This window comes from Zootoca vivipara, chromosome 7 (genome assembly GCF_963506605.1).
Source record: "Zootoca vivipara chromosome 7, rZooViv1.1, whole genome shotgun sequence".
NCBI classification, from domain to species: Eukaryota; Metazoa; Chordata; class Lepidosauria; order Squamata; family Lacertidae; genus Zootoca; species Zootoca vivipara.
The window spans coordinates 42,561,614-42,582,730 of record NC_083282.1 but is presented as its reverse complement, the minus strand read 5'-3'; the positions used below and the strand labels follow the sequence as shown (position 1 = coordinate 42,582,730).

General features: G+C 43.4%; 1 protein-coding gene across 1 annotated transcript in view; it reads right to left on the bottom strand.

Moving 5' to 3' along the window:
• TRABD2B (TraB domain containing 2B) overlaps positions 1-21,117 on the bottom strand; it is a 252,036-nt gene that overhangs the window by 49,963 nt on the left and 180,956 nt on the right. The window lies entirely within an intron of this gene.

Below are 21,117 nucleotides of genomic sequence, written 5' to 3'. Positions count from 1 at the left end.
CATATCAGACTGACCTCAATTTATAAATGGCTGACCCTACAATCACACCCTCGAGGTCTGGCCCCTCTGATCCTTCGAGACCAATTTCAGTCCAGCTGGCAGTTTGAGGTCCAGGCCACCCTCCGGAAACTGGGCTTCTCACCCCAAGCCCTATTGGCCTTGGGCATAGACCAAGCGAAATCTGAGGTCAGACAAAGAATTGTGGACACGGAGAGACAGCTGGACAGCATGAGGTCCCCGGATTTCAATATAGTTGAAAACAAGAAATACGTTGCTGCCCCGGCAGCGTATCTCTTTTATCTTGAATCCAGAAACTCAAGAAGAGCCTTCACGCTCGCCCGAAGCTCGGCATTGCCCTCGCCAGTGCTGCTAGGCTCATTCGGAAAGATCCCATACGAGCAGAGACTCTGCTCCTGCCCGTTGGGGGAAGTAGGCAGCCCTGAACATCTTTTTTTTAGATGCCCTCTGTTCGATAAGGTACGTAGAGATACCATCGCCCCCATTCTGGAGAGCCTGGCCGACCTCCCAGATAAGGCCAAACTAAAGGCCCTACTATTAGGAAAGGAGCAAAAGTTAACTCGGATGGTAGCCAGATTCTGCACCCAGATCTGCAGGACCAGTCTTCCCCCCCCAGAAAAAGACAGCCATTGGAATAGTAAACGCGGGATTGGACTGTGGGAAGTAGTTCCTCCGCTCGGGCACGAAACTGAGAACTTTGAGCAGCACCAGGGGAAAGGCCAGCTGGACCCGCCTTCTGGAAACATAGCCGCTTCAAACTTATAGACTCTTATATCCACCCCGAATGACAACCCCCATAGCCCTGTAAAGCATTTTTATTTTAATAGCTGGTATACGACCGTAATAAAGCTTGATTGGTTAAAAAAAAACAATTTAAGATTTAGAAGGCCCAGCTATTTGGAAATTTGGAATGGTTGAAGTCCTGTTCAGAGAGGTGGCAAAATGATTTGTGAAGAAATGCAATGCAGAGCAGATCAGATCAATCTGGCCATAATTGTTAAAGAAATCTGTCAGATTGACTGGAAATGAAATGGAACATGCACAGCTCTCTGTCCACTCTTACTCCCAACAAGGAGCAACAGGTGCTTGCAAAAAAACATCTGGAACTAAGAAGGAAGGCAAAGCCACAACTATCTTGAAGGAGAAAATAGCCTGCATTTTATCTGAATAAATCACCATGACAACTACAAGGCTGAACAATATGAAACAAAAGAGAATATAAGCACCAGGTAAATTAAGAGTGCAAAGAGAGTCAAGATGAAGACTGCTGGGGAAGGAACCTTAGAACGTATTGGGAAGCCGAGGACCTTTTGTCCTCACAACTGTCTCATTGGGACAAGACCTATTGGGAAGAGTTCCTGTGATCACTAGACCTGAGCTGTTTGGGGTTTTTTGAATAAAGAGTTAATTTCACTGACACCAGTGTTTTTTATTGCTGCCCTACCCCTGACTCCGGTTCCTGCCATCCTTTAGGCCTCTCTGTCTGGGCCTCAGAAATCTCCCTGGGTCACCCCTCCTCTCCCCAGCTAACACCCCTCATGGCCCTGCTACATAACCCCAAGTATTTCTGTCTGGATGGAACATGAACTCTGATAATGCCTCCTGCGTGTTCTTACTATTCTGCTGGGAGCTGCCCAGAGTGGCTGGGAAACCCAGCCAGGAAGGTGGGGTGCAAATAATAGTAGTAGTAGTAGTAGTAGTAGTAGTATTGTGTGAAGAGAGATAGAGAGACAGAGAGAGAACAGAAACTAGTCTGGCCATCCTTCTGGTATGTGGCCATCAGAAGTTTGCCCAGAAGGGAATGTCGGGGCCCAATCCCTGAACTAGGGGGACAGCAGTACACAAGAGCAACTCTTCACAACAGCATCACCATTTTTATCTAAACAATTAATTCCCACGTCACCTAGGATGGAAATAAAGTAAAGCCCTGATAGCTGGAAAAACTCAACAGAGTCTAACCCCTTTTACTTATGTTGTCCCACAATCAACTGCATCCAAAGATCTAAAATTAGAGATGCTGGAGAAGCTGGCCAGGCTCAGTCCTGGATTGCAGCTTCAAGGGCTTGCAATCCTGGCCTCAAAACAATTCTGGCCACACTAAGCGGCCAAGGAAGCCTGTGCAACACAGTGAAGTCCCCTCTGGAACTCTCACAAGCTGTGGGGAGCTGGATGCCTTTTGCAACCCAAGACTGGGGCACTTGCACCAATAGGAAGCCACCTATCACCTAACAGGATGACCTTCTGTTTTTCTGGGCTGGCTGCCATTCGGCAGCTTTGTGGAGCCTGGACTCCTGACCTGACTGTGTGTAGCTGCCAAAAGGCAGCAAGCCTAGTGCAATCCAGAGGAGTCTTTTATCCTTCCTTCCTTCCTCCTCCTTTCTTTCTGTTGCTGCACAGGGTTCTTGAAAGCACAGTGCAATTCAAAGGATTCTTCATGGGGGGGGTGCTTATCTGGTGCATGTTTTAGGGGAGAACTGGAGCTGTGTCCACCCCCAGCCAGCTCTACTGGTCTGAATTAGGCAGAGGTGCTGAATCTCCAAGCCTTAGGTGAACAAGATCTCAGGGTGAATAATAATAAATAATAATTTTTATTATTTATACCCCGCCCATCTGGCTGGGTTTCCCCAGCCACTCTGGGCAGCTTACAGCATAGCAAAATATCAAACAAAGTAAAATAGCAAACATTAAAAACTTCCCAATACAGGGCTGCCTTAAAAGTTACGTAGTTCTTTATCTCTCTGGCATCGAAGGGAGGGTGTTCCACAGGGAGGGCACCACCACTGAATAGGCCTTCTGCCTGGTTCCCTGTAACTTTGCTTCTAGCAGCGAGGGAACCAGCAGAAGATCCCTGAGTGTCCAGGCTGAACGATGGGGGTGGAGTCACTCCTTCAGGTATACTGGGCTAAGGCCAATTAGGGTTTTAAAAGTCAGCACCAACACTTTGAATTGTGCTTGGAAACATACTGGGAGCCAGTGAAGATCCTTTAGGACCGGTGTTATATGGTCCCAGCAGCCACTCCCAGTCACCAGCTTAGGTGCAGCATTCTGGATTAGTTGTAGTTTCCAAGTAACCTTCAAAGGTGGCCCCATGCAGAGCGCATTGCAGTAGCCCAAGTGGGAGATAAACAGAGCATGTACCACTTTGGCGAGATAGTCTGCGGGCAGGTAGAGTCTCAGCCAGCGTACCTCTGTATGTTGTTGGACCCTAGCTCCCACTGACTACCCATCGGGATGACTGAAGTTGTAGTCCAATGTCTGGAGAGTTCTCTAATCCTTCCCTGGAGCAAAAACATCTTTCCTTCAGTATGCCTCTAGATGGCCCAGCTCTAATACAGATTCAGATAGATGGATAGAAAGATGGTAGATATTTGAAGGGGAGATTAAATTAATAATTTAAGAATTCAGAAATGTGAAAATGTGAGAGCTAAGGACCAAACAACTAGATTTTCAGTGGGGCTGTGAAATGATTATCATTTTACAAGGCACAGCTAATTAGTTTCCATTACTGCCTCTCCTGCAGACAGAAATTACCAAAATAAGGTCAATGAATATTAATGTGAGAGACATTTTCTAATCATTCGGGGGACAAATCCAGAGTGTGTGATGCCCCTACAACCCTCTTGTCTGAATAGCCATATCAACCTCATAAACTTCTGTTACATCAATATTGTTCCTGTCTCAGCACTCAGCTTAATTAATTCAGATGCAATCAATGTGGAGAGGAAAACACTTTTGCAAAGTACCACTGATGCAGCATCTCTGATGGCATTTTAGGAGTGGCTTAATCAAATGCTAATCAGACGCAGGAGAGTTCAGGCAGGTGTACAAAGAAATAATCTAACATGATTACAGTACTCCAGCCCTGGTTTTATTGCTGTGATGGAAAGGCACATCTCCATAAAGGCCACAGGTTATTTTCCATCTTGTTTTGTTTAATGTGGGTCACTTTAATTGTCTCATTATTTGTTTTTTCAATTGGGAGTACTTGAAGCACTTGCAATGTGGAATCCATCACCTTTTCTCCTCATCTGAGGCAGAGTCATGCAGAGTCAAAATGACATAGTCGGGGCGTTTGCCTGCAGAACTTACTTTGGAAGATGGGATACTCATACACAACTTTAAGGCTAATCTATCTTCCTTCCTTCCTTCCTTCCTTCCTTCCTTCCTTCCTTCCTTCCTTCCTTCCTTCCTTCCTTCCTTCCTTCCTGTGACAAAGTTAGAGAACAAGCTTCACCCTGCTGTTAAATGGCAAACGTTATACGTTCAGTCATCATACCTTGTAGCATGTAACACGGGGGTGGGGAATTTACCATTTTCCATATATTGTTGTTCTCCAAATCCCATCAACCCCAGTCAGCATGGTTAGTGGCCAAGTATAATGGAAGCTACAGAAATATCTGGAGGGCTTCATGTTCCCTGCCTCACCATGGACTGCTGACACTACTTTGTCACATATGGTAGTTATCTTGATACTGGACTTTTGTAAGTATATTCATTTTTTGTTACTGATCTTTTACATGCACCGAGCACATTGCTTATTTATTGAGCCATACTCTAGAAATCCAGATTAGGATCCCAGTTGACAGTGCATAAGTGCTGCTATTGCCATTCAGGAGATGTGGCTGAATGCAAGTTGTTTCTTCTGGCTAAAGTTACCTACTGTTTTCATGGCTGAGTTGAGATCTGAAGTTGATATACCAACCACCACTATACTATACCAGACCACAACTTGAATGCGAAAGTCAAATCAATATGTAATTCCATTTTGGTCATTCCAATGGATGCCAGAGCTTAATATGGGTTCTAGTAAATCTTTTTGAGCAATTTAGAATTGAGCACTCATTGAAAAGGCAGAGGGGGGTAGGGAAAAAGCTGAATTGTTCACATTATCCTAAGCACAGCCACATTGGGGGGTGAACTGGGGAAGATATCTGTTTTGCATCACCAGTTACATGAATCATAACTCCACAGTGAAATGTAACTTCTTGTGAGTCCCTTTTGACTGCTTACATCTAAAAATAGCTCCAGCTGTTAATTGTAGCAGTTGAACAATATATCCATAGAAAGTAGCACAAATTTAGAGCTTCAATAATGCTAAAGGAACATAACATTGGATCTTACTTGTTTGGTCTTGCTTAACTTAGACCCGCCTGAAAGTCGTATTCTTTGAGCTGGGAAGCTTTCGCCTCTAATCCCAAACCTCTGGGGGGTGGCTGTGACTATTCTGGTGAACGAAAGGCTTTGACATAGACTCTGAAACAAACCATATGTTTCAGGGCTGAGCCTTGACACTGAAAACAGTCTCAATGATCTGCGGCTCAAATTAACTGATGGTCCCAAGACTCACCTGTTCTCCGTTCTTGAAGTTCTTCTGTGACTGAAACAGCAAGCTGAGAGGCAATGCCGTGCCATTTCCAAAAATTCATATTCACTGTTGTGTTTCCAGCACTAACAGAGCTTATGCATGCTGAAATGTGTCCCATCTTTGACTAATCTGTGATTTCTACATCTCGGACTTGAATGCCTTTGTTACTCTCTCACTTATAATACTGAGTGCTGTGTTCTGTCACAATTCCTGGATTTTTGTGATAACATTTCCATGCCAAATAAGCTGTATTCTCATGCTGTTCTAATTGTTCCATATCAAATAGCGTGCTTCTCCGAAAATAAGACACCATCTTATATTTATTTTTCCTCAAAGAAACACGCTATGGCTTATTTTCAGGGGATGTCTTATTTTTTTCCTCCTCCTCCTGCCGCAGCCGGCATTGCTGCTGCGCCTATCACTATGTCTTATTTTCGGGGTATGGCTTATATTCCTTGACTGCTTAAAAATCCTGCTACGGCTTATTTTATGGCTGCATCTTATTTTCGGAGAAACAGGGTAGTCTACAGCAGGGACATCCAACTCCCAATATTCTGTGATAGTCACAGTAAAAACAACAACAACTGGCAGTGATCTACCCAAAATTGTGGAGCTTTTTTTAGGAGCCAAAGTTGTTGGGGGTTTTTGTTTTTGTTTTGTTCTTTGCCTTTTGCTTTTTCGTAAGGAGATCATTGAGAGGCCAGAGATCAACCAGGATCTACCAGGAAATGATCTACCAGTAAATCGCAATCTACCTGTTGGACATGCCTGGTCTACAGTATAGTCACCAGACAACATGCTATCAGGCAGTACCTTATGGGGCGGGGAAAATATGACTGTGCAACAACAGCATACAGTTGATACAGTTTCAAGATCACAACACTTTTGTATAGAACATTATAGATAGCATTGGGATATACTTGACTAAGTAGCCCCATTCATATGCTACTGGAGTGAAGGGCAAAATGTGCAGACAGGAGCGGCCTTCAACGTCACTCCTGATGGCACCCAGCTCATCCTGCCTCCACCACCTATGCACACCTGAAGCACAGAAATCTACACATATAATTCTGTATAAAGGCATCCCCCACTTACGTGGGGGTTACATTCCGGGTCCCCACGCACATATGTGAAATCATGTGAAGTGGGGAGCCCCCTCTAAGCACCCTTTAAATACTCTCTGTGCCGCTCTCTCTTCAATCCATACCAAAAATACTGTATCCAAAAATCTTCACAACTAGAATTGAAGCTCTGGGGCAGGCAAGAGGCAGGAGGGCGTGCAAGAAAGCCGCTACTGCTGCTGCCACCACGCACAATCCCTTTGAAATCTAAATATCATTTATTTGAAATAACAGTGTTAGCAACCTGCTCTCTACAGATCTAGACAGAAATGTCTGCCTGTGTGCCTGTGGTTGCACAAAGACAGGCAGGCGACCACAGCATCTCCAACATTTTGAAGCCCACTCCCCACTGAAGCAGTAGCTTGGAGAAACATGCAAACCTCCTTTTGTGCAATTACATGCATGCACACAGCCCACTGCTGCATTCATGGTTCTGCAAAATGGGAAGGAGCAGAGGAGGGGAGCAGGTCATCTGCAATCACCAGACATGCATGTAGTGTGAAAGGTCAATAAAAGCCCTCCACCAAGGGAAATCAGCCCCCAGTTCTGCAAAACAGGAAGTCCTTTTTATAAACATCAAAAATGCACTGCCAGACTAGTAGAAGAAATGATTTTCTCATCAGAGGAGCTTCCCCTTTTCTAAAATTTCATTGTCTCTTCCCTGCCCACATGCCAGGGCTGCCTTGTCCCTTTCTTGGAGGAAGTGATGCAACTCTAATAGGCAATGAGGAAGGTTCCATATACCTCCAAATTATTTCTTCTCCCCTAAGCTTTGTACTCGGTCTCCACGTGGTCTGCCTCTCCTACAGTTTTAGACCCTAGATCATGGGTTAGGCAAACTAAGGCCCGGGGGCCGGATCCGGCCCAATCGCCTTCTAAATCCGGACTGCAAATGGTCCGAGAATCAGCATTTTTTTACATGAGTAGAATGTGTGCTTTTATTTAAAATGCATCTCTGGGGTATTTGTGGGGCATAGGAATTCGTTCTTTTTTTCTTTCAAAATATAGTCCAGCCCCCCACAAGGTCTGAGGGTCAGTGGACCGGACCCCTGCTGAAAAAGTTTGCTGACCTTATTCCACATATAACCTTTAGAGACAAGCTGATAGTCTGATATGATGAATGCTAAGCAGCTGTTTACTTCACACTCTCCCAGCACACCACTGTGCTATTTTCTGTGCCCATGGCTATCTAGGACTACGCAAGGAATCCTTGAGAATGAGACGGAAATACTTAATGTCCATACAAACCAGGCTGGATTTGTAAACATTCAGCCTTCTTACTTCTGGGCCTGTATGACCACAAGAGGGGGAAAGAGCACCACATACTGTATGTGCTACATAATGCAGACCTGCTAATCCATATATATATATATATATATATATATATATATATATATATATATATATATATATTCTGCTTCTACTCTGAAAGTAAAGTGTTAATGAGTTATTTGCTAATATGCCGTACAAGACAATTAAAATAACATGGACTGAATTGTAGGAATGGTACCAGGGGAAATCAATCTCATTGGAATGCTAACTCTTTATATATATATATATATATATATATATATATATATATATATATATATATATATATATTAAAAAAACCTGTCAAGGGTCAGACACCCAGAGTGCTCCAGCTCCACCCTCACAAATTGCCATAGCAAAAATTGTAAATTTTTCAATAGCAAAAGAGACACATGTTGCTGCATTCTTTCCTTTTTACCGACTGAACCACACTCAGAAAAGGAAAAGGAAACATCTCCCACAACATCTGAATCAAATATATAACTATTGGCAGCTTTCAGTTTTGCATTTCACCCTGAGCTTTAACTGGCAGGAGGTAGCAAATTCACGAGTTTTTTTTCTTTTTTTCTTTCCTTTTTCTTTTTCCAATGGAGCCCAGCAAGAGGGAGGGGGCCATTTTGACAGGGTTATATCTCTGGCAAAGCACAGTTTTCTGCAAAGTTAATAATCACTTTCACTGGAGATGCTGTAAAGTGGCTCATAATTCACTCCTTTTGTGCAATAAATGCAGGACAATTAAATCCAGGTCTTTTGAATATTTCTCTTAAAGACTGGGGGACAATCCATCATAGCTCGCACAGCATAGGAGAATTGACAAAGAAAAAGCAGATGTGCTCAGTCATGTCATCCCATCATATTTTCCCACAGTTGTGGCTATTCAAGACGAGCAAACTGAAAGAGCAATGGGATGTAGTGGATGGAGGACTGGGTTTACACCTGCAAGATGTGGGTTTAAATCCCTAGGCAACCATCAAGTCAATGGATAGATTTAGGGCCAGATATCTAGTCACATGGGAGATGCGTGATTGGATCTCCCTTCATTTTTACTTTAAGCAATGCTGGAGGAGGAGGAGTAAATGTTCCTTTCTCAGCATGCCATTTTCCTGATCAAAATGTCACCACAAGCTGTAGTTTGCCTTGATGGCATAAAATATAGGAAGGTGAACCCACCCTCCCACATATCAGGTTCAGTGTGCTGGTGGGGGGGGGGGGTAAGAACTAAACATGTGTAGCAATGCATGACTTTCAGGCAACTTGTCATCTCTCTGTCTCAGTCTCCCATCCCACTTGTGGTCTAAGATTAGTGTGGCATGACCCTATAATGAAGGAATGAAAGAAAGATGTTTAAGCTGTGTAGCACAGGTCCAGAGGTTTCCCCTTTCCTCAAGTTCCAATTGTGCTTTCTTGGTGGAAAAAAGTTTATCAGCCTGATCCACCTGGGAAGCATGAGTTCCTAGAAGAAGATTTCCAAATACATATCCCTAGTTAGATGAGGAACTGGACACATGAAGAGGTGTTTTCAGGAGCAGCTGGTGTAGTGGGGTGGTACCGGGCCACTGACCTCCTGATGACACTGCTGCCATTTGCCAGGAGAGCGTGGAGTTGAGGCAAGGGTGATGGTGAGGATGGGGCTGCATGAGCACATTGGTGGCCTGGCTTTGGTGGTGCACCTAGGCAGCCCCAAGCCATTCCAATAAGTGGCAGCCATGCTGCTGCCAAGTACATGTACTATCCATAATTTTGTGTTGTTGTTTTAATCTGTTGCCCAGTTAATTGGAGCACCTTGTCGTCATCACCATCACCATCACCATTAAAAATTAGATATTTTGCAATCCCTAAACAATATAGCCTATCAACTGTTCATGTTGGAGAGGGGGGCTGCAAATATTTCACTCGCGCTGTTAAAAAGCCATTTGTGTATCTGCCAATCACTCTGGCTGCTATGCCTATTTCCAGAAATAGCATTTAACTTAAGGAAGCTTCCTTATATTGAGCCAGTCCATTGGCCCATCTAGCCTAGTAATTTTTACACCCGTGTTGTCCAGCCTGCTGCTCACCTTATTTATTTATTTATTAAAATTGTATACCATTTTTGGCAGTGTCTTGCTTGCTTATCCTTACCTATGTAAAGTGTAGTGCAGAAGCAAATTTTGTAGTCCAAGTGTGCCACAGAATCTACAAAAGCAGAGCCGTCTTAAGTATATTTGGCGCCGTGGTGCAACGGATCCCTCCGGCGCCCCCGCCCCACCCAGTTTCCCAGCTCTGCGGGCGGCCGGAGCTGCACGGGCGGGCTGGTGAGCGCAGCGCACAGTGCAGCTGCCGGGGGCGCAGCTCCGTGGCGGGCGGGCGCCCTGGCGCCCTGCGCCACCCAGCCTGGCCATAGGGCCGGCCCTGGACAAAAGCAAAGATACGTTTGAAAAATCAGGTTCCTGGGTTTTTGGATTCTCCTACCTCTCACAAAACAAACACATCCCCTTGTGAGACTTGGTGATGTGGGGAAATAAGATGCTTCCTTCGTCTGGATACCACACAATACACTTGCTGCCTGCAATGTATATTTATTCTAGTTGCCTATTTAAAATTACCCCACATTCCATCACTGCTATCGGTATCCTGTTCATGTACTTGCTGAAAGGCATGGGGACATGAGTGAGGTAGGCAGCCAATTTCTCTTCTCAGTCCTTAATCCCACTCCTTTGGAGGTCAGGGCAAGCCACAATGTGAAGGCTTTGTCGAGGATGAATGCCAAATCCTGATGGCTGAGAATTTGTGGTCTGTTTTTTTTAAAACAAACAAAACAAAACCCTTCCCCTTTCCATCAGAATTTCAAACCTTTCCTCTAGCTTCTATGGAAAATCCTGGGATCTTCTATGCTCTCTGACTTTTCCCATTTCTTCCCTGGGGAAAAAGCAGGTGGAAGAACCGTAGAGGCTGGAGAACAACAACCAGGCAGTGACCACAGTGGCCTGGTTCCAAAAACACTTGTTGAGGGGGAGAAGTTTGACCAAGTAACAGATGAAAGACGGATGATATCATCATACTGCCTTAGGCTAGGAGAAAGAGAAAACATGCCAGCAATCAGTAAATGTCTGGCAGGGAGTGAGAATAAGGGGAATAAGGTTCTGGAATTGTATCTAGAAGTGTTCGGTTCATTTGCATCATCTGGAGGGAACCAGATTGTGATGTTTGGCATTTCGGGGTGGATGATCAGTGCTGCCCACTTTGATGGGGACTGCTATCCTCTGTCAACTTGATATGAGTTTTAGTGCTGGTTTTGCAGTGTTTCTGTGTAAGATATTTTTCATTGGTGGTTTGTGCCCATAGGGGCTGCTAAAGTGGAAGACAGGGAGACCAACAGCCAGAGCCAAATGACAGGCTCATTCTAGTTGTGTCTCCATCCTGCTTCTCCCTGCTGAGTCCTACAAGGGCCACACTGAGACCAAAGAGGAGGAAACTGAGAGGCCACCCCCTGGACAGGTTGCAAGTAAGAAGACAGGCAGGTGGGGGCTGGTTGAGAGAAGACTTGAGGTTGGTGGGGCAGTGCCCCATTCACCCATTTGTCACTGGGGTTTGTGCAGGAATATTTTTTAGCTGCTTCTGCTCTTATTTCTTCTTGGAATGGACTGCAGAGTAACAATAATTAGATCACAAAAAATAGTTTTTTTAATATAAAAAAGAAACAAGTGAGCAAACAGCTAACAAATGTTAAATAACATAACTATCCCCACCACATCATGTCATCTGAATTCCATTGTGACTTATTGCCACTAGTTAATGTAACTTTAGGAACCCAGGTGACACTGTGGGTTTAACCACTGAGCCTAGGGCTTGCTGATCAGAAGGTCGGCGGTTCGAAGCCCTGCGACGGGGTAAGCTCCCGTTGCTTGGTCCCAGCTCCTGCCCACCTAGCAGTTTGAAAGCACATCAAAGTGCAAGTAGATAAATAGGGACCGCTCCGGCGGGAAGGTAAACGGTGTTTCCGTGCGCTGCTCTGGTTTGCCAGAAGCAGCTTTGTCGTGCTGGCTACATGACCTGGAAGCTGTCTGCGGACAAACGCCGGCTCCCTCGGCCTATAAAGCGAGATGAGCGCCGCAACCCCAGAGTTGGACACGACTGGACCTGATGGTCAGGGGCACCTTTACCTTTACCTAATGTAACTTTACTCAGATATTGTGGCCGTCCACCCAAATACCTTACTGTAGTGATGTTTCTTAAGGCAATGGGCACAAAGAAAAGGAAAGCGAGTGAACTAGACATGTTTTTGTGGTTTCACACCAATAATAAATCTACAGATCTCCCAGCCCTCCTCTAGGATGATACAACAATCTGTGCCAATGGCAGAGATGCACACGGTCCCCTTCAGCACTAGTTCTTAGAAGTGCGGAAACAGGTGATCAGAATCTTCTTTATTATTATTACATTTATTTCTATCCCACCATTTTCCCTGACAGGGATTCAATATGGCTATTGCTATTTACAGGCCACATGGTGAGGTACCTCAAGATTGCACTGTGCTGTAGCCATTTCTCAAACCATTATATAAATATTCATTATTAGCAAATGGGAATCCATTTGGGTCACTCAGTGCAGCTGAATGTTGGAAGACGCAGGACAGGGCAGATAAACGGAAGTATTTTCCCCACACAGCAAGGGCAGCCTAAGACATTTTGCGACTGTAGGCCAAACACCTTGGCACCCCACCCCTCTGCCCGCACAGAGCTAGATCTCCATCCTCTGGATTAAAAACCCAGTACATTACTGGAAATGTAGGCAATGCACAGTAAATGGAAGTGTGAACGCAGCCCAAGATTAGCCCATGAGTAGTGTGGATGGTGTTACAGTCTTTTGGACTTAATGTTTTATAACAGACTCTGTTATAGCATTGACATTCTTTTGGAAATATGGCAAGCATTCAAAACTTTCAATGCAATAGAGGTTTTGCTTTTTTTAAAAAACAATGTGTTGGAAACACAAAAATATTATTGGTTAATGTAAACACATATTTTCCTTGTTTAAAAATTCTCTGTGCACCACCAGTTTTTAGTCACTTAATAAGGAAGCAAAATGCTTTAAGATCCGTCTGACAATGGTGCCAATGCTGTTATGTTATAGCATATCACCCCAGCAAATCCTGGAGGTAACAGCAGCCATGTTGGTACAATGCCTTCATTTGAACAGAAGATAACAAGGCTCCTCATGAATAAGCTCAGTCATTACTTGCGTAGAATTGTATCACTTCTTCCTACAATCTAAATCATGATTGGCCTCCTGCTTCTTCAGGACTTGAAAGTATATTTTGTTACACATATATCCTAACTGCTCCATCCTACTCCAATAAGTGTAAAGGGGCAAAAAGAAAGGAAATTGATCCTGGGATCTCTAAAGATATCAAGGGGGAAATGTACTAGATGCCATTCTTCATAAGCCGAGTGTTTGTTTAAACCATATTAGTTAAAGGCAGACTGAGGGGCCAACTTTGGGATGAAAAGTTTTGCAAATATTTTAAGTAGCCTTTTAATTGACCCAGTTTGACATTAAAAGCACTCTCTAAACTCTTGATATTGTTAGCCATTTAAGATAAGTGGCAATAAATACAGATTAATTGAAACCCATGAAATGAAATATTTGAGGCAGCAGCAAGTCCGTGAAAAGCCCCTTTGTGCTCTGGTTTGATGCCAGGTTGTACGCTTGAGTTAGGTTAACAGAATCTCTTGTCAGACTCACTGAAGCTTTTGGTAGCTCATGCTGTGACCATCTGCAAAGACAACAAACTTTGGGCAAAGTCAAACGGCATGATTGGCAAGTCTTAAGGAAAATAGAAACACGCAGAGGAAGGGTTCCTTCTCAATGTTGTCAGCTCGGCAGAGTAAGGATAAGAGGCCAGGGAGAAAAACACTGGCGTTTTCATTGCACACACTGAGTGCCTTTTCAAAACTGCCAGCCAAATGCTTCAGAAGGTGCTTTGTAACGATGCTCTGCAATGTACACGCTGAAAGGTGGTTCACGCGAACAGTTGGCATATTCAGTATGCAGACCGAGATGATCCAACTGACTTGTGCTCATGGACAGGATAATTGTAAATTTTTATCATACAGTCTAGGTTAACCGAGGCCAGTAGTAAGCACAAGAAATGTATGGAACAAACAGAAGCCAGCCATACAAACTGAATATTTGTTGTTCTCAAGAACAGTGCATCCCACAACAAGCGGTCTCCCGTCCCTTGCCACTGGGAACCATGCATCTCTAACCTGCATTGTGAGCAAGTGCCTGCAGTGGCACCAGCTTCTGGCAAGATCTCACAAGATCTCTCATGTTCCTTCAGATCTTGTGAGATTTTGGCAACAGCACACTAGAAACCTTAGATATGCAACCAAACACTTTAGTCTGGTGATGGCAACATTACTCCTTATATTTGTCCATAACGATTCTATTTCAACTTCTTTTTCAAAGAGGCAAATTTGGGTAACTGAAGCCAAAATGTCCATCACTGGAATAGGCTATCAGAACAGCCCAATGAGCCGTCAAATCAAGTATCCGCATATTTGGCAGATGCCTACCCAGAGGTCACAGAGAACACATATGAGGGCATACAACCAGTGCTTTCTTCTGGGTTGGGGGTGTGTGGATGGACGCAGGGATACACATATCCTTAAACATTTTGTGAATCTAAGTTTGGCCTCATTGAGGGGCAGTATTTCAATATGAGTAGGAAAATGAGACATATATATATTAGAAAAAAGCACTGCATTCAACTCTGATTTAATCTCAACCTCTTTAGGTATGCCTTTGGTGATGTATGCCCTACCCAGCTGAGTTAACAGAAACTAAGTTAACTCATCAATTAGAACACTTTCTCAAGTATCATACTGATTCGTCTTCTGGAAACACCATTTATATGTACAATTTAAAGATATAACTGGGCCATATCTTACTATCTGTGATATGTATGGAGCTTCTCTGGTTCTTTACAGATGAGGATGGTGAAGACATTTTAGAGTGAAGGGAGCTTATTTTGATTTACTCCCAGTCCAAAGGATGAGGTCTCAATGACTAGCTGTTAGGAAGACAAGAGGTAGCTCTGGCTCCCAGTTGATGAGAGGTGAAGAAAGGTGGAAAGGCTTTACAAGCATACAAGCATCTATCCATCTGTTTTGAAACTATTCACACTAATGGGCAAACATTACATTTTCATACTTGTACTCATTCAGCCTCTGTAGTCGTGATTTATCTTTTTCCAGTCAAAAAATATGACATAACCTATGTGTGAAACACTGTCTCTAAAGCAGGGGCAGAAAATTGAATCCAGTCAGTGGGCTGGATCAAAACATGTCAAGATCTCCTGGAACCACGCACCTGTCAAACACTTGACTATGATGTCAGGTGATTGTAACTTCAATTTATGGGTCCCAACCCTTGACCATTCCTAGTGCTCTCCCTGCCTGATCTCAGTATAGCCTGATGACTATGAATGACAGAGAACTTTAATTAAACTTCTGCCTTAGTGCTACCCACTTGGTTGTTCTTATCACTGGGCAAGACACAGGAAATAAGTGAGTCATTTTGAGATAGCCAATGGTTTATTTGCATTAGAAATAAAGTGGTTCGCATTAATGTTGTTTCACAGAAGTTTTGCCTGGGTGTAAATAAGTCAGTAGACTGAGATCATACTATTCAACCACCCCATTTTAAGCAGGACCCCCCGGAATTGCAAGAGCCAATTCTGGCTGCTGGCTAAAATCCCAGAAAGTACCGGTTTTTGGTCTGACACTCTGGCGTGAGTCAGCTAGGTTGCACCAGAGCGTCACAATGGAAGACTCTACTTTTTCGCTTTGGCCAGAGCATCACAATGAAAGATAAAATGTTGGAGAAAAGTGCCATACAAGTGAACAGATGATGACAATGATGATGTTGCATTGCTTGTAGCCAAGTGTCATTTTGCTAAAAAGGACTCAGAATTTTCACTATGCTTTCAATCTAGCTGCTACTCATCCTTTCTTTCACAATAAATTTCTGTCAGATACCTAATGAAAACAATGGTTAAATGAATTAGGCAAAAGAATATAGACTATTTAGAGAGCTTAAGCCTAACCACATCCCAAAGGGATTCTACCATTAATCCAATTGCAGTAGAACCCCTATTGTTTAGATCTTGCTTATCGTAAACATCTTTTGTGTACAGTAATCTGATTCTACTAAATTTAGCAGGAGACAGATTCTGAATTTGCTGTGTGTTTCTCAACTGCAGTGACTGTAAACCTATACAAATAGCTTCATTGTTTAACTGAATTAACCCAACTACTCAAGTGCTTTGCATATCTCCCAGGCCGGTCACTAGGTGAAACTGTACTCACTTGTTTTCTATTGAACAAATTCTTAAATCCTCTTCTAATGTTTCACCTTACGTCCACCATCACCATCATCACTACTACAGTAAGACTCTAATCCCCTTAAAAAGGGGGAAATGGTGCATCAGTGGGGATCTTCCACTGATTTACTATGATAGTCTCTCTATCCAGCTCAATAACGGATAACACACAAAAATGGTATTGCATGGGAAGGACCCTGACCCCAAGCTTCCCCGGAATAAAACACACAAACACAAGTATATTGGGATAATGGGATGAATAAGGCCACAACTTTATTGGTTACAGATGTGAGCGATATTGGATTAGGCAATTGGGTGAAGCAAGACTATAACATGACTCCTGCACACCCGCAGGAAGTCTATTTGAAGGATTAACCCCCGGGAGCCCTCTGATGTTCATCAAATGAACCCCCCCCCCGGTTACCATTGGGGATGTGTCTTGGCCCTAGCCCACGCCCAGGCTCCGGACAGGAACCACACCCCCGGATCCCTTTAACGGGATACCCTTACCGTGGAGGGGCAGGCGGAGGCAACAACCCCCGGATCCCTTTAACGGGATACCCTTACCGTGGAGGGGCAGGCGGAGGCAACAATCTCCCCTCCCATAAAAGGCTTACCCAATGCTTAACCTCACAAAGTTGTGATGACTGCTACTAGGTAGGCAAAAACCAAGTGGCTGGAGCCAATTATCCCGAGTGGAAAAATTCCTACCTGGCCCCAACAACTAGGCGACTGACATAGGTCATAGTCGAACCACGTAAAAGATGGTGGGTGGGCAGGGAGAGCCAACAACTGGAAGCAACAGAGGCAGCATCCCTGGCCGTGCCAACATTTAAACGGGCGTAACATGGCCTCAGGCAAGCCCTTATTCGACAGGCTGAAGGTGACGTGGGCGGCTTACCTCTGCCCACTCCAAGGTCGCTATGTAGACCTGGTTCCTGCCCACAAAGCACCCCTCCCTAATGGGGAGCTGACTGACTTGTGTGATTGCTAACTGTTAATTTTTCCTACAAAAAAAATAGAGCTATATAACCTGGAACCATCCACCGATTAGAACTATGGATTGTGTCCCTTGCTTATCCTGTTCACATCCGTTTCCTGCTTCATGGATCAGTGTTAATCAATGCTGGCTGATGCTGAATACACACTGGCCTGTTTGGCGCCGTGGCGTCATTCTCACCCCCAACATGCAGCTATCAATCTAGACTGGCTTTAGTTCTTGCCCTCCACAAGGATGGGTGTGGCTAATTGAAAAACACAATTAAAAACTTTCCCTTTGATTAGGTTATCCGCTCCTTTTCTTCCCTGCACGTGCCCCAGGTGAAGAAAGTTGTAATTGCACTCTCTCCATATATATATATATATATATATATGTGTGTGTGTGTGTGTGTGTGTGTGTGTGTGTGTGTGTGTGTATAATGTATTTATTGAAAATTTTCTCAAACAACAAAACATACAAAAATATAAAACACAAAAAGAAGATACAAATACAAAAAATACAACACTACAAAAATACAAAAAAGGAAAAAAATCTAGTTTATAACCCTTATTTCCAGTCTATTGACTTCCTCATTCCTCCTCCTTCTGCGATTGTTTACATACCATCCGTAGTAAACTCTAAATCTTATATAATCTCTAATTATTACTTTAATACTACCTTATTTCCCCATCTTTTACATCTTATCCTTTTATATTCTATCTAAATGCACTCTCTCCATATAAGCCCACCCACAACATCATTGGGGAGGTGAGACCACCAGCATCTGTTTTCATCTATTTTCAAATGGATACTCTGGGAGATAATGCATAATCAATCTGTAAAGCTTCTGTTTTTGGAATTAAATCAGTTGCTCAGAAGCACTTTTCAGAGGCAAAAATATGCAATAGATCGAGATTATGCGCGGACTGCATAGAAAAGAACAGTACCTTGGATCCTAAATGCCTTGATACTCAGACGTTTTGGCTCCCGAACACTGCAAACCCGGAAGTGACTGTCCCGGTTTGCAAACTTTCTTTGGAACCCAATAGTCTGACAGGGCTTCCATAACTTCTGATTGGCTGTAGGAGCTACCTGCAGCCAATCAGAAGCCGCACTTTGGTTTCCGAACATTTTGGAAGTTGAACGGACTTCTGGAACGGATCCCGTTTGACTTCCAAGGTACGACTGTACTCAATTTCCATTGCCATTCCATTAAAATGTGTGTATGGAGCCTGAAAAATATGAAGGCTCTTTTCTTCAGTCCAATGAATTATAAGGCAGAAACATATAGAAACAAAATTGCATGCTACATCTTTTGGCTGCGAGGTAGGTGGCACTGAAATCAGCATGCTGCCTCCTAAATCTGAGACATATTTATGTGGCATGTGTTTAGTTCCTAACTGGCCTTAGGAGCACAGTCTTCTGTTGCTTAGCTAAACATGATTTCCTCCCATGATCAAACAGTTAGCAAACATTGTGTCCTTGAACCCTGTCTTAATTTCAGAGGTGATAAACTCAGCCATCAAGTCCAAAAGTGGCAAAGATAATTTTTAGAATAAAAGGCAAAGTAGAAATGAATGTAAGAAAGTCAGACTTCTTAAGAAAAATAAAGCCCAAATTAACAGCATACATAAATTCTGTTTGTTATCATATGTGTTACTTGCAAATTATTTGCCCATAAAAATGAAATAAACCAGAAGACATTCTCGACTTAAACATTGGTTTTATGTGTGTATTCTTTGTTGCCAAAATATTAACTCTTTTTAATGGCACATGTGATCCTGGCTGCTTGGCTATTTCTCAGCTGGAGAAGGCAGTTGGGAAACTCCCTGTTCACTTCATCACTTACAAGTTTGCCTGGTACAATGTGCTGTCTATCAATCACTTGAGTTCACAAGGGCGAAGCTTTCCAACAAAGACCAACTCTACTCCAAAGCGTGTCAAGCTAGCCCATTTATTTACTCCCCAAAGGGTTATAATCAAGCCTAATGTCCTGGAATAACGGTTGTATTTTAACAGACAATGCACACTATATCCAAGAGCTTGGGAATCGTGCTCTAGAATGTCCCAAATTCTGTCACCATAAAATCTAACTCCTATAAACACAGTCATGCGATGTAATTTGCACAAGTTTATATTTATTCCTCCGATTTGCAAATCTAAATGTCTCACGCAATGTGCATAGATGCAACACTTCTGGAATGTACTAACTTTTCAAAAGGTTTTTAAAAATGTTTGTGTGTTTAAAAAAGGTAAATGACCAGGGAAAGTTAGGGATTCTTCTAAAGTGTCAGGTGAAGTTGCACAGGTCTAGAGAGTAGAAAGTGCATATGGGAGTGAAACCCCAATCACTAATTCAGCCTCCATACATAAAGCAAACAGTGATGGGGAATTGGAAGCACACCTGCTATCCCACCCCAGCACCACCATGCCTCCTGGCCCTACCCTGGATGTCCATGTATTTCTGATAACATCTGAAAGGGGAGCAAATAAGGGTGGGACTTATGGACATGCAACACTGGAGGCTTCAGATGCTATACAAATGGATGGGGGAGATTGCGGAATGGAACTTCAAACTGGATGTAGACCACTACAGTCCACATCCAGAACTTCTTGATGGAGAATAAATGAGGAGGAACAAGTGCTACTCATAAGAGTAGCAGGAGGAATGACCCAAACACATGGCTGCTTATCATCTTTCAGATGATAAGGTGCAGGTGCAGAATGTGGGGGTAGGCAGGGTGTCATAAAGACAAAGGTTATTTATTCTTTACCACTTCCCACTTCTCCATCAAATGTATATCTCAGCAAGCCCTTAGATAATGTAATGGCGTGTCTGGTCTGGTGGGATTGAATGGGACTAAATAATCTTGAATCCAAATATTTCCCCTTAAGTGAGTTACAAAGCAGTATCCAACGGTTTGAGCGATCCGAGGCATACCCATATGCCCCCATTCTTAGAAATACACCCCAGATTAGCCTCCCTTGTGGAATCCAATTGCATGTCCATTGCCATATCGCACAATTTCCAGACTCTGACTCATTCTTGTTGATATTTCTGGAACCTTTCCAATTTGTGTGAGCCTGGGAGTGTGGTATATTTCAAGGCAGACTTTTAGTTTGGTTTTGGAAAGCAATCCTATGGGTTTCCAATAAATGAAATTTGAGCTCAGCTGCAATGATGGTTTAGCACTGCAATCATGTAGTATGTGGCTGTGGGGAATAGAGGCGTTTCAGAGTGGCCTATGGAAGTTCAATAGTGTCTTGCGTTGTAGATGATTTGAAAAATATATGTGTAATTTCACCTAAGAGATTGCCCCAAAGTGTAACACTATAGGATCATCTGCCATTGAGGCATAGTGGCTGGAACTGCAGCTTTAAATCCCGCCGCTGCCACAAACCCATGACTAGTCAATATCTACCAGTCTTAGTACACCATCTACACCATGGAAGTAATGATGTCTTTTTTACAGGGCTGATGTAAGGATTACTGAAAATGCATGAGAAATGCTAAGAACACTTGAAACTGCCTAGATTCATACAAAGTACTATTAAGCATTATGGCTCCTTCTCAGGGCATGCCAACATGTATATGCCACTGTCTGGCCAATGATAACAGTGTAAAGTGATTTTTATAGTCCATGCATCTTTTCTGCAATTTTGCACTGCAAGGATGAAGTTTCACACATTGTATCATGTCTCATACTTTTAATCCCGCATCAGCTACTGCTTTATCCACACAGTTAATGTCACATGGAGGAGGAACCAGGGGTGAGTATGCTTAACCCACCCCTTCCATTGCTTTCCTTGTTGCTCTCCGTGAGTTGAAGACTAATCAGGGTTCTGCAAAGTGTGGCATGCCTACACAACTCACCCTCCGCTGCAGATAGTCATCCTCTAACTCCTGGAGTTCCACAGAGAGAGCAGATGGTGAGTTCATTCATTAAGTGCATGGAGA